At 37.9% G+C, this 15,660-nt stretch overlaps 1 protein-coding gene and 1 pseudogene across 1 annotated transcript in view; both read right to left on the bottom strand.

Moving 5' to 3' along the window:
• The window catches only part of Klhl4 (kelch like family member 4), a 123,973-nt gene that overhangs the window by 81,287 nt on the left and 27,026 nt on the right, over window positions 1-15,660 (bottom strand). The gene's annotated exons all lie outside the window — the stretch shown is intronic.
• LOC129669868 (ubiquitin-40S ribosomal protein S27a-like) lies at window positions 11,636-12,161 on the bottom strand (annotated as a pseudogene).

Raw genomic sequence — 15,660 nt, forward strand, 5'->3', positions numbered from 1 at the left:
AAATATTTTTACAGATTTGTTCACAGCAAAATTATGTACAAAATATTCAAGGCATAAATAATCTACATACTCATCTACTAATAAACAAAGTAATATATTCATGGGATGGAATCATATTCACCTTAAAAGGCTTAAAATCTTGATACACACTACACCATGAATGAATTCTAAAGACATGTTGCAGAAAAATAAGCCTCACAAAAATTGATAGTACTGGGTGGTATGTATATAAACATGCTGGAGATGATGTGCAGATAGAGGAACACTCCTCCATTGCTGGTGGGAATGTAAATGTGTATAGTCACTTTGGAAATCAATCTGGCACTTTCTTAGACAATTAGGAATAGCATATATATATATATATATATATATATATATATAGAGAGAGAGAGAGAGAGAGAGAGAGAGAGAGATCAGTCCACATGAGCACAACAGAAAATATAAAGCTAAACAAAGAGGTGATCAACATTCAAAACAGATCTATTAAAAAATGAGGAGATAGAAACAGTAATAAAAAGCTTTCCAACTAAAATCTGTTCAGGTACAAATATATTCACGACAGAATTACATGAGACCTTCAAAGAAGAAATACAACCATGCCTTCCTTCTTAAACTCTTCAAGAAAGAAGGAAAGAAAGAAAAGGAAGGAAGGAAGGAAGGAAGGAAGGAAGGAAGGAAGGAAGGAAGGAAGGAAGGAATCAATTTCCAAACTCCTTATATTAAGCCAATGCTATTATAATACCAAAATCATGTAAATACCACACACACATGCACACAAGTCAATATTTCTGATGATGAACATAGACAAAAAAATTCTCAGTAGAATACTAGTAAACTGAATACAAGCACATATCAAGAATATCATGTACTACAGTCAAATTTGCTTTATCCGTGCAATGCATGGTTGCTTCAGAAGTCAAAGGAATATTGAGGAAAACATAATATAATGTCAAGTGTTTGGCTTTCTTGACAAATTGATATAATAAACATGAGAATAAACTATTATTATTGTTATGAGCAGTGAGGAGTAATGTTGAAGCAAAAACTGGAAATTTTATTTTTACTTTTATTACTTAGAATAACAGTATTAAAGTTAATATGTTTGGCTCTTGGTAAACATAGTGTGTTCTAAGGACTTCTTCAATTTCACAGCACACACTTCTCAGTGAATCATAACACTTTAAAGGACTATTGGGAACTAAAGTACATAGAATACTGATTCTCACATTGTCTACTTAACTTTTCACTCCTCTGGCATCAACAGAAATTTCATCATTGATCTACAAAACAACCCTTCAATCAACAAAATTAATAATATATGCAGTGCTCCAAGAAAATAATTGTAAAGGCAGGGTGGATTATACTACCTAACCTTAGGAGCTTCTCTAGCAAGGAAAAGACAAGAATTCCTACTTTTTTAGATGGCTAATATGTATGTATATATATGTACCCAAATAAATATAGATATGCTCAGAGTTTTATGTCAAAATTCTGCATTTATAACATGTCTCTTCTTTTTACTAGATAGGGTGTCTGTTTTCTGAAAATATGTATGAGAGAGCAATTAGACCCAGAATATCGCAGTTGATAAATTACAACTTTAAACTACTTACTGAGAGGTGGAAAGAGCTAGAGGAAATGAAGGATACCATGAAAACAAGTTACTATAAATCAATAAGAGTAAGGCTTCTATGAATTACCAGACTGAAGCAGGATTCACAGGGATTTATGAGTCTGTACCAGGTCCTCTGTGGATATATGATGGCTTCCAGTTCAATGTTTTTATGGGAAATCTGAGTGTATGAATGAATGAGTTGGTCTCTGATACTTATGCATTCTCTTGAGTTTCTTTTCTTTCTGTTGATTTGCTTTGCCCAACTTCAACATGATGGTTTTATTTTATCTTATATTTTATTATGTTTAAAAATTTCATACACAGCATGTTTTATGTACATCTGGCACATACATAATTTTACTTTTTATGAAACATTTCGTATTAAATGAAGACAGACTAAAACACACATAAACAAGTAAATATAGAACATAACTTCAACAATGACTAGTGTTGTGAATACTTGAAAAAACAATGTAGCATGGATAATAAATGAAGAAATGGGTCTTGACTTAAGTGAAGGAAGAAGATTGCACAAGATAATGTGCAAATAAATGATAATCTTAGGATTCATTTCCATGATGAATGGTGCACCTTTATTTATTGAGAACAATATTTTTTATAAAAAGATACTTTAAAAAATTTGTTATACAGGCATTATAAAAAATTATGTTCGGAGGCAGGGCAAGATGGCGGCGCCGGGAGGACTCTCATTCTGACCAGCAGTACAGCAGGATCGGCACAGTGACCAGCAATCAGAACTCGCGGCCATAAAACACAGGCGATTGTGTTTCCCATGTGAGAGGATAATCCACAGTGGGGGATTCAATCAGCTTTTAACTCACCCGGCTAAACAGCGGAAGAGATCCTGGTTCCGCCAGATGCTTGGCCGCCAACACCAGCCCAGAGCCACAAGTCAGTGTCTCTGGTCAGGGTCGCAGACTGAACCGTGTGCATCACACTATCAGAGACTGGAATTTTCAGTTGAGAGATAACCTCACAGTGCAGGAAACGATTGGGACCGACCTTAGGTCACCCAGACATCCCCTGGAAAAGACTCAGGTACAGCGGGCGCCCCAGAAGCCAGCCCAGAGCCAGAGCCAGGGACCCAGGTGCCTGCACAGAGCCCTGCCTGCGTGCCTGACTCGCTGCCTCAGGTAGAACTGTGGGCCACAGGGCACCAGAGACTGCGTTTCACTGTCCGGTACAAACACACAGGGAGGGAAATGGCTGGTCTGATCTCAGAGCACTCAGCCGACACCCCCACCCCGAAAAGGTCTCGGGAAAATTACCCAGTTTAAGGCAGATGCCCAGGCTCCCAAAGGCCAGAAAGGCAGACACAGGCAGTTTCTCTGTGCCAGCTAGCTAGCTGGTGGAGACTGAGTGGTGCGCCACAGGGCAAAAAAGAGATGGAGAGTCCCTGTCTCCAGAGAATCCACAAGGAAGGAAGGAAACTGTACTGACTTAAATCATCCAAGCCTTCCCTGGAAAAGGTCTCACAGACCGGTGGAGCCGAGCCGCCATCACTCAGCTGTGCTCCAGACAAAGGCACAAACTGTTGCTGCGTGCCAGATGTCCAACTGGGTCACAGCAGGTGAACATTAAATTTACAGCAAGAAACCCAGAAACAGGGCAGCTGTCTTCAGGACTTCCCTGAATGAGAGGAGAACCCTCTCGACTAACAAAGGCCACAGTTACCACTCAGGTCTCTATCCCTGAGTTGAGCAGCAGCAACCCGTGAGAAAACGCCAGGCATCCATGGACTATACCCAAAAAGCTGAGAAGACTTCCTTCAGGAAAAACCAGCTTTCTGCCAAGGGGGTTCTCTCCACAACAGGATCCCCAGGAACCACCTGAAAATAACCCGAAAAACCTAAATAGCACAATGGGTAGAGACCAGCGTAAAAGCTCAAGCAACAAAAGACAGAGCAATATGGCATCTCCAGAACCCAGTTACCCAGGGGCAAGTAGCCCTGGGCACCCCAGCATAACAGAAATCCAAGAAGATGACCTAACAACTATGCTCATGAAGATGATAACAGAGGAAACAAATAAGATACTTAAAGACATAGAGGAAGATAAACTCAAACAGAATATTGCCATCTGTAAAGAAATAGAGGAAGTTGCAGCCAGTTTATGGCCTTTAGAAAGGAAATGCTTAAAGCACTGAATGAAATAAAAGAAACAGAGTTGAAAGAACTAAAAGAAAACAGGACAGTACAATCAGACAGGTGAAGGAAGTAAACAAAACAACTCAAGACCTGAAGATAGAACTGGAAAAATTAAAGAAAACACAAATGGAGGAAATAATGGAGAGGGAGAATCTAGGGAAGAAAGCAGGAACTGCAGAGGTAAGCATAACCAACAGACTACAAGAGATGGAAGAAAGAATCTCAGGTGCAGAAGATACAATGGAAGAAATTGATGTATCTGTCAAAGAAAATGTTAAATCCAAAAAATTCCTGACACAGACCGTCCAAGAAATCCAAGACAATATGAAAAGACAAAACCTAAGAATAATAGGTATAGAGGAAAAAGAAGACTCTCTTCTCCAAGGCCCAGAAAATATTTTCAACAAAATAATTGAAGAAAATTTCCCCAAGTTAAAGGAGAGACCAATAAGAATACATGAGGCCTACAGAACACCCAACAAATTTGACCAGAAAAGAAAATCCTCCCGCCACATAATAATCAAAACAGGAAGTATACAGAACAAAGAAAAAATACTAAAAGCTACAAGGGAAAAAGGCCAAGTAACATGTAATGGCAAACCCATTGGAATCACACCTGACTTTTCAACAGAGACTATGAAAGCCAGAAGGGCCTGGATGGATATCATGCAGACCCTAGGAGAACACAGATGTCAGCCCAGGCTACTATACCCTGCAAAGCTCTCAGTCCTCAAAGACAGAGAAAACAAGATATTCAATGACAAAAACAAATTTCAAAAATACCTACACACAAATCCAGCATTACAGAAGACACTGGAAGGGAAATACAACCACAAAAAATTAGCTTCTTTCAAGAAAACACAGGAAATAATTAACCTTACTACAGTAAAACAGAAAGCAACCAAGCACACAACCTTATGACCAGAGCCAACATCCAAATCAAAGGATCTAACAGCCACTGGTCATTAATCTCTCTCAACATCAGTGGACTCAACTCTCCAATAAAAAGACACAGATTAACATAATGGATATGTAAACAAAACCCAGCAGTCTGTTGCATACAAGAAAAAAACATAAAGCACAAAGATAGACATTACCTGAGGGTAAAGGGTTGGAAGACGATTTTCCAATCAAACGGACCCAAGAAGCAAGCAGGAGTAGCCATTCTAATATCTGATAAAATAGACTTTCAACCAAAATTAATACAAAGAGATGGGGAAGGACACTTCATACACATCAAAGGAAAATACCACCAGGAAGACATCACAATCCGGAACATCTAAGCCCCAAATACAAGAGCACCCACATTTATGCTCTTGTATTGAAACATTGACAGAATTTAAACCACATATAGATCCCCACACATTAATACTGGGAGACTTCAACACCCCACTCTCAACAAAGGACAGATCAACAAAATAGAAATTAAACAAAGAAACAATGTCTCTAACAGAGGTCATGAATCAATTGGACCTAACAGACATTTACAGAACTTTACACACCCAAACACAAAAGAATTTACCTTCTTCTCAGCACCTCATGGAACCTTCTCAAAAATAGGCCATATAGTTGGTTACAAAGCAAGCCTCAATAGATAAAAGAAGAATGAAATAATCCCTTGTATCTTGTCTGAATAAAGCTGGACCTCCACAACAACAGAAATAGCAAAAAGACTACACATACATGGAAACTGAACAACTTCTTACTAAATGACAGCTGGGTCAGGGAAGAAATAAAGAAAGAAATTAAAGTCTTCCTAGAAATCAATGAAAATGAAGACACAACATACCCAAACTTGTGGGACACAATGAAAGCAGTGCTAAGAGGAAAGTTCATAGCACTAAGTGCCTTCAAGAAGAAATTCGAGACAGCTCATTCAAGCAACTTAATGGCTCACTTAAAAACCCTAGAAAAAGAAGAAGCAGACACACCAAGAAGGAGTAGACGGCTGGAAATAATCAAACTCAGAGCTGAAATCAATCAATTAGAAACAAATAAAACAATTCAAAGAATCACTGAAACCAAGAGCTGGTTCTTTGAGGAAATCAACAAGATCGACAAACCCTTAGCCAAGCTAACTAAATGGCAGAGAGACACCACCCAAATCAACAAAATCAGAAAAGAAAAGGAGGACATAACTGCAGACACTGAGAAAATCCAAACAATCATTAGGACTTACTTCAAAAGTCTATATGCCACAAAATTTGAAAATCTAAATGAAATGGACAATTTTCTTGATCGATTTGACTTACCAAAGCTGAATCAGGACCAGGTAAATCAATTAAATAGTCCTATATCCCCCAAAGAAATAGAAGCGGTCATCAAAAGTCTCCCATCCAAAAAAAGCACAGGACCAGATTGCTTCAGCGCAGAATTCTACCAGATCTTCAAAGAAGAGCTAACACCAATTCTCTTCAAACTATTCCACAAAATAGAAACAGAAGGAACATTACCAAACTCATTCTATGAAGCCACAGTCACCTTGGTATCTAAACCTCACAAAGACTCAACAAAGAAAGAGAATTTCAGGCCAATCTCCCTTATGAACATCGATGCAAAAATGCTTAACAAAACACTTGCAAACTGAATCCAAGAACACATCAAAGATGTTATCCACTGTGACCAAGTAGGCTTCAACCTGCAGGGGTGGTTCAATATATGGAAATCCATCAATGTGATCCACCATATTAAGAAATTGAAAGAAAAAAAAACATGATAATCTCCCTAGGTGCTGAAAAAGCATTTGACAAAATCCAACATCCATTCATGTTTAAAAGTATTGGAGAGATCAGGAATACAAGGAACAGATCTAAACATAGTAAAGGCGATATACAGCAAGCTTATAGCCAACATTAAACTGAATGGAGAGAAACTTGACCCAATCCCACTGAAATCAGGGACAAGACAAGGCTGCCCAGTCTCTCCATATCTCTTCAACATAGTGCTGGAAGTCCTTGCTAGAGCAATAAGACAGTTGAAGGAGATCAAGGGGATACAGATTGGAAAGGAAGAAGTCAAATTATCACTATTTGCAGATGATATCATAATATCCTTGAGTGACCCCAAAAACTCTACCAGGGAACTCCTACAGCTGATAAACACCTTCAGCAAAGTGAACAGATACAAAATTAACTCAAAAAAATCAGTAGCACTCCTGTATACAAAAGACAAAAGGGCTGAGAAAGAAATTAGACAAACAACACCCTGCACAATAGCCACAAATGACATAAGGTACCTTGGTGTAACCCTAACCAAGCAAGTCAAAGACTTGTATAAAAAATATTTCAAGTCTCTGAAGAAAGAATTAGAAGAAGATATGAGAAGATGGAAAGATCTCCCATGCTCATGGTTTGGCAGGATTAACATAGTAAAAATGGCCATCTTACCAAAAGCAATCTACAGATTTAATGCAATTCCCATCAAATTGCCAACACAATTCTTTACAGACCTGGAAAGAAAATTTCTCAACTTCGTATGGAATAACAAGAAACCCAGAATTGCTAAAACAATCCTCTACAATAAAAGATCTTCTGAAGGTATCTCCATCCCTGATCTCAAGCTGAACTATAGAGCAACAGTTATAAAAACTGCATGGTACTGGCATAGAAACAGAATAGTGGATCAATGGAACCGAACAGAAGATCCAGAAATAAACCCACACACTTATGGACAACTGATTTTTGACAAAGATGCCAAAACCATACAATGGAAAAAAGATAGCATCTTCAACAAATGTTGCTGGTCCAACGGGATGTCTACATGTTGAAAAATGAAAATAGATCCGTACTTATCACCCTGCACAAAACTGAAGTCCAAGTGGATCAAAGACCTCAACATAAAACCAGACACATTAAATCGGCTAGAAAAAAATGTGGGGAATACCCTAGAGCTCATTGGTACAGGAGAAAACTTCCTGAACAGAACACCAACAGCACAGGCTCTAAGAGCAACAATCAATAAATGGGACCTCATGAAACTGAAAAGCTTCTGTAAAGCAAAGGACACAGTCAACAAAACAAAGCAACTGCCTACAGATTGGGAAAGAATCTTCACCAACCCTTTATCTGATAGAGGACTCATATCCAGTATATATAAAGAACTAAAGAAGCTGAAAAGCAGCAAACCAAGTAATCCACTAAAAAATGGGGAACAGAGCTAAACAGAGAACTCTCTGTAGAGGAATATCGAATGGCAGAGAAGCATTTAAAGAAATGTTCAACCTCATTAGCCATTAGGGAAATGAAAATCAAAACAACCCTGAGATTTTACCTTACACCCATCAGAATGGCCAAGATATAAAACTCAAGTGACAACACATGCTGGAGAGGTTGTAGAGAAAGGAGAACCCTTCTCCACTGCTGGTGGGTGTGTAGACTTGTCCAACCACTCTGGAAATCAATCTGGCACTTTCTCAGACAACTAGAAATAGCACTTCCTCAAGATCCAGCCATACCACTCCTAGGCATATATCCAAAAGAGGCTCAAGTACACAAAAAGGACATTTTCTCAACCATGTTTGTAGCAGCTTTATTTGTAATAGCCAGAAGCTGGAAACAGCCCAGATGCCCCTCAACTGAAGCATGGATGCAGAAATTGTGGTACATCTATACAATGGAATATTACTCAGCAATGAAAAATAAGAAAATCATGAAATTTGCAGGTAAATGGTGGGATCTGGAAAGGATCATCCTGAGTGAGTTGTCCCAGAAGCAAAAAGACACACACGGTATATACTCACTCATATAAACATAGAACATAGGATAAACCCACTAATATCGGTACATCTAAACAAACTAAGCAAAAGAGAGGACCCTAACTAAAACACTCAATCCCCATCCTGAAAGGCAAAGAGGATGGACATCTGAAGAAGAAGAAAACAGGAAACAACCTAGGAACCTGCCACAGAGGGCATCTGAAAGCCTCTGCCCTGCAGACTATCAAAGCAGATGCTGAGCCTGATGGCCAACTGTTGGGCAGAGTGAATGGAATTTTATGTAAGAAAGTGGGAAATAGCAAGAGCTGGAGGTGACATGAACTCCACAAGGAGAGCAACAGAACAAGAAAATTTGAACACAGGGAACTTCCCAGAGACTCATACTCCAATCAAGTACTATTCATGGAGATAACTAGAACCCCTGCACAGATGGAGCCCATGGCAGTTCAGTTTCCAAGTGGCTCACATAGTGTTGGGAAGAGGGACTGCCTCTGACATAATCTGATTGGCCTTCCCTTTTGATCACCTCCCCCTGAGGGGGGAGCAGACTTACCAGGCTACAGAGGAGGACAATGCAGCCACTTCTGATGAGAACTGATAGTCTAAGATCAGAAAGAAGGAGAGGAAGGCCTCCCCTATCAGTGGACTTGGGGAGGGGCATGCATGCAGAAAGGGGAGGAAGGGTGGGATTGGGAGGGGAGAAGGGAGTGGCTTATGGGGTGTACAAAATGAATGAAGTGTAATTAATAATAATAATAAATATTAAAAAAATTATGTTCAATGATTAACTTCTGACTGATTATTTTTTTAAGAGATGTACTACATGATTGGTTACCAAAACCCTTCTTGTAATCCCAAAACATATATTAATGAGCAGCATTAAATGAACTCAGCAGGTGTTTAGATTTACATATGTACATATGGCAAAACAATAGCAATTAAAGAAGAAAATTCTATGAATTTGAGAGCATGTGCAGGAGTGACACAAAAGGATCAGAGAAAAGGTGGGTCAAAATGACCTAAGTATAACACACACGCATGAAATTCTCAGAATTTAAGTTAAAAATAATTGTTTAAACCCACAAATATGAAAACTAAATATGTAATGCCTTGTTCTAAAACTGTAAAATAAATTCATCATACAATCTCAATGTTTCTTCAATATTTTGGACATTACATATCAAATTTACAACAAGATACCACATAATGTAAGGAATTAGAAGAGCGAATTTAATATTGTCTATTACAACAATGAAGAATTTACAGCAAATGTGATTATGAAACCTTAGTGCTGAGTGCTAAAGAGGACATTTATACCACTTCATCTAAGGGTCAAAGAACATTTCAGAAGAGAGTAGAAAGAATGTAAGAGCTGGCAGATAAGTAGAAGAGATGTGAAGTGCTTTCAGAAAATGACATCACCATTACAAATGTGATTGATCACACAGCAGATCCTTTTTCTGTACTGAACCTGCTGTGAGACTGGGTCTATCCACAAGCAATAACATTGCAAGGGGAGGCTCAGCAAGCACTCTACTTCCCCCTGCAGGTCTGGCAATTGATCGACTCCTGAGAAAAGTATAATCATTTTTCTCAGTTGTGTGCCAAACATTGATCTCACCAAACTCTAATATTTAGTTTTATCCAGTGGATAGTGTCAATCCAGTGGCTAAAGACAGTACTTGTCAAAATCAGAGATCCCACACTCAAAAAACAAAAGAAGATGAATGTGAGAAAAGAAATTGTACTGAGAATGGGAAGATAACAGAGGTGAGAACAATAAAAGAGGGTGTTAGTTAATGTAACCAGAATGCACTATATACATGTTTGAAATTGCCAAAGAACACATGAATTAACTAAATGAAAAATATTAAAATGTGAGTTGTTATAAAATGTTCTTAGTGTTCTTTTTTTTTATTTTTATTTTTATTTATTTTTTTATTTTTCTTTTTAGTTACATTTTGTTAACTCTGTGTCCCAGCTGTATCCTGCTCCCTCATTCCCTCCCCAACCCCACACTCCCTCCCTGGTCTCCTCCCTGCCTCTTTCCAAGTCCCCTGATAGGGGAGGACCTCCTCCCCTTTCATCTGACCCTGTTTTATCAGGTATCTTCAGGGCTGGCTGCAAAGTCCTCCTCTGTGGCCTAACAGAATGCTCCTCCCCTGGGGGGGGGGGGGTCAAACAGCCTGCCCTTGAGATCCTGTTAGAAATAGTCCGTGTTCCCCTTACTTTGGAAAACTACTTGGTTACTGAGCTACCACGGGCCACATCCGAGCTGAAGTTCTAGGTTATATCCATAGATGGTCCTTGGTTGAGTGTCAGTCTCAGAAAAGACCCTGTGCCCAGATATATTTGGTCCTTGTAGAGCTCCTATCCTTTCCATATCATACTAACTTCCGTTCTTTCATATGATTCCCTGCACTCTGCCGAGGGTTTGGTTATGAGTCTTAGTGTCTGCTTTGAAACACTGCTAGGTAGAGTCTTTCAGATGCCTTTTGTGGTAGACTCCTGTCATAAGTTCAATGCACATCCCATTATGAACAAATCTTTCAAAGAGTTCTTAGTGTTCTTAATGACTGGTGTTTTGAGTACAAACGGTTCCTCCAGGCTCAAAGGAAGTAACTCTATTTGAAAATATTACAGCTGTGGCCTTGTTGGAATAGGTGTGTCTTTGTTGGGGGAAGTGTGTTACTGGGGTGTGGTTTGAAGTTTCAGAAACTCAAGATAGACCCACTGTCTCTTTTCCTATCACCTGCCAATCAAGACCTAGAACTTTTGGCTACCTCTCCAACACCATGTCTGCCTGCCTGCATCCAAACTTCCTGCCATGATGGTATTGGACTAAACTTCTGAACCTGTAAGTCGGCCTCAATTAAATGTTTTCTGTTAAAATATTTCCATGGTCATGGTGTCTCTTCACAGCAATTCAAACCCTAACTTACTGAAAACAAATAATTAACAAATTAATTTCATTTAAAGTCTTTTCATAATTAAAAAATCTTATAGGAATGAATGGAAATAACAAACTTTCTATTTGTAATATTGAATAAGCTTGTGATATACAGCGAATCGAACATCAATTTATAAAAAAGAAAGTTTTTTTTTTTAATTTCCTTCTTTTTATTAACTCAAACACAACTACTTATATTCCGGTTTGTAGAAACAAACAACATTTGCCACAGTAATGTCTGTCAAAGTTGCTAGCCATGAAAACTCCAGCACCACATTCTTCAGAAGGACACTCTTGACAAAGCCGACTGATTTTGACATTTTCTTCCACCTTATATTATTTCAGCACAGCCAACTTAAACTTTTTCCTTTTATGTTTATTCTTCTTGGGAGTGGTGTAAGTCTTCTTCTTCTTCTTCTTCTTCTTCTTCTTCTTCTTCTTCTTCTTCTTCTTCTTCTTCTTCTTCTTCTTCTTCTTCTTTATAGCATCACCACTAAGTCTCAACACAAGATGAAGGGTGAACTCCTTTTGAATGTTGCAGTCAGGCAAAATAAGGCCATTTTCCAGTTGCTTATCAGCAAAGATCAGCCTCTGCTGATCAGTAGGAATTCCTTACTTTTCCTGGATCTTGGCCTTTACATTTTCTACAGTGTCTGAGGTTTCAACCTCAAGCGTGATGATCTTCCCCATAAGGGTCTTCACAAAAATCTTCATTTTGGCAGAGCCTTTACTGCAGACTGCAGATCCAGGAAATAGTTTTTAAATAATATATCTCCAAATATAAATGTGATCATAAAATAATAACCCAAATTATAGTAATCTTAAAATAGTTTTATTCTAAAACAATTTAAGAATTATAAATATCCATGTGTCCTAAGGAGATATAACTGGCACACAACTAATTATAAACCATGAAATCTAACTGTAACAAGTTTGACACTTGCAGTTTTGTAAGAAGTTAAATGTTATTCTTAACAATTATCGAGATGAAGAAACCTCATTGTCCATACTAATCATTGTTTACCAATATGTATTAAATTATAAGAACAACATCGAGGCTTCCTAAAATATGTATAATGTGTATGGAGTTCAAATAGATTTACTTTATAATGTGGAGACAATGCCACTCTCAGATACCACAAGTTATCAAAAAGCCCAGTTAAATAGGCTAAAATTTTAAGATGTTGATCAATGAAGTCTTATAGACACACCCATTAATACTAGAGACTGTTCCCATTGCCCCTGGTTTCCCTCTAGAATTTGATGGTAAGACCATATTGCTGAGCACATCACATATCTGAGTCACAGGGCATGAAGAAGTTAATTTGGTACTGATCTGTAAGCTTCATTTCTACTCAATATCTTTCAAAGCACTAGAAGGTTAGGTGCATCCTACCATGGGGAGAGGAACAATCAGTAGTCTTACCAAAATGTGAATTATGCAATCTATAGGAACATCTGACTTAGCAAAATAAACCCACTGGTGCAATAGTTCAATACTGTCAGAAAATTATGGGAATAACCAACCACTTTCTGGTTGAATTTAAATCCAGCTCCATGAACTGGAACACATATCTAGTAATTGGTCCAAAACTCCATTGCTGTCCATATCATTGTCCTTATGGTTGAATCTAGGACTATTATTCTATAAAATGGACATAAAATAAACTGTCTCCTATGTGGTTAACTTCATACCAACATGTTATTGGCACTCTCCAACCTCATCAAAGAAGTTTCATTTTGCTAGACAAAAATCTCAGTATGAACAGAGGATGAAATCATCCAGTCTCAGCACTATCTGAGCCACAGTTTGCAATTGATTTCTGTTAGGAAAGGGACAGTCAGCTTTCATTAGGGACTGTGCCATGTCCGTATAAGCATCTCTGAATGAAATAACTGAATCATTGAATACTAGACAAAAGAGCAAACATGAAGTTGAAAAGTAAACAAGTAGAGGCAAAATAAAGAACTGGAGTGAAAAGAATAAATTTGATCCAAAAATTATATCTAAGTTTAAATATTAAATAAACTATCAAAAATAAAATGTAATTGATATTTTCCTAAAACTCTACATTGAGAAATAACTACATTTATATACCTAAAGTCTGCAGATAAGTTTACAAATTTCAACTAGCCTCAACCCTCTTTTGTAATAAGGCAGAATACAAAGAAATGGAATAATAAATAAAAGGATTAAAATTTATGGAAACAACAAAACTAAGATAGAATACTACATCTGTTCACACATGTATGAAATTATCAATATCAGCTGGAGAGGGCTTATAGTATAAAAGACGGATACTATATTTGCTAATATGAAGAATAAATGAGAATATATAGTATATATTTATCACTCACAAATCACAAAATAATAAAAAATGAATATTATTTTTATTATTTTCAATTACTAATATTATACCAAATATGCCATTGAATATCTTAATAGTATGGTATCTACAATATTTGCTTTGATTTTTTTACTAATATTATTTATTCCACAAGTATACCTGATATAAAACCTTATATCATGTTATAACTCTGTTGCTGATTAACCATATATAAGTCCTTAATTATTTCATGTAATACATGAAATTATTTGCTTGTAAAACAACTGCTACAATGTTTGAGTGATGTGAATAAATATTTCTTCAATAAAGACATACAAATGTTCAAAATATGCAACTAATCATTGGAGTGATTGTTGTCTTTCCTGCACAGATGTAAAAGTATACTGGGATTTGGGAACCCAGGAATGACATATCTCTGAAGGGAGATGATGTCCCAATGGAAGGGCATCCTGAGACACAGGAACCAAAGAACCACACAGCTCTGAGGTTAGACAGTGTCCCAGTGGAAGGACATCCTTAGACCTGGGAGCCCAGGAAGCACACAGCTCTGAGAGTAAGCTTCCTAACAGTCATTGCAACTGAGTTGAGGAGTTCAGGAGCCTCAGTTCAACTCCTTCTTCAGTGTTGTAGCTCTCAGGGGAGAGTATCCTCAGCTGAGTTGTGGAACTCAGGAGCCTCAGCCCTGCTCCACTTCTTTGCTACTTCCTTTCTTCTCATTACTTATTGGCTTCTTATGATGAGTCACATCAGGAAGCAAATCTAATAAGAGATAGGTTGTAAGAGCCAGGATGTTGGAGGGATGAATCCAGGGTTGGCTGCCCCTGATCCTGTAAGAGGACAGCAGGGTACTGAGCAGACACATCCATTACATAAGATTTCTTAGGGGGTAGAACTTTCTAGGGAAGAGATTTCTAGGATAAAAATTTATGGTATTTCAAGTCACAAGTTTGAGGGTAGCTGAGGGGTTGGTGGTTTTTTGCTCAATTTTTCCCCTAAAATTAGCATAATCTGGGAAGGGTCTTTTTGAGCAGCTGGAGATGACTTTTTTTGACTGATAAAAGATGGAAAAGCTGTTATGACAGTTAGAGAGGTCTAGGGGAGGGACCTGGGTACTGGAACGGGGAGGGGCCTGGCTAGTAGAACTACTCAGGCACAGCCCTGGCTACTATCCTGCCTTGAGGGTTTACAAAATTTATAAACTTTACAAAGTTTACAGAGGGAGTCCATGACATGGAAGATTTAATCTGCCACTTGAGTCAGTATGCATAGTTAAGAGTAATATAAATCCAAACTTCTGTGAACAATTACTGAACATTTTTGAAGATAGTTATTTTGAAAATAATAATGGATATCAAGGACTGGTGAAAATGAACAGAATTTGGAAGCTTGTGGTATTAGTTATTTTTCTGTTGCTACATCAATATACCCAACAAAAATCAACCTAAGAAAGGATTTATTTTGGGTCAGTTTCTGGTATACCTTATCCAAGAAAAAAAAAATGTCACTGTAGCAGAGGAGGAGCTGGACAGGGAGTTCACATTTAATTTATAGTCAGAAACAAACCAATGAGGCATGTTGATGCTCAGCTCACTTTTTTTTAATTTGGTCCAAGACACAAGTCTTCTGAACAGTTAGACCCTCCTTTAGGCTTGATGTTATATCTACATGAAAGGTCCTAATTTGGCTGAAAAGCCATGGCATGGCTGATGCACACATGAATCTACAATAACTGTAGCTGACATCAAAATATTGGCATAAGATCACATCATTCAAAATTACAGCAAGGATTAAGGAAGCAAGGTCCCAGCCGTCTTCTCTCCTAGTTGAGGAAAAATTGGCAGTTGAGGTTTGCTCAGAGACAGTGA

This window comes from Psammomys obesus, unplaced genomic scaffold, assembly GCF_907164565.1.
Source record: "Psammomys obesus unplaced genomic scaffold, mPsaObe1.curated_primary_1811, whole genome shotgun sequence".
Taxonomy (NCBI): domain Eukaryota; kingdom Metazoa; phylum Chordata; class Mammalia; order Rodentia; family Muridae; genus Psammomys; species Psammomys obesus.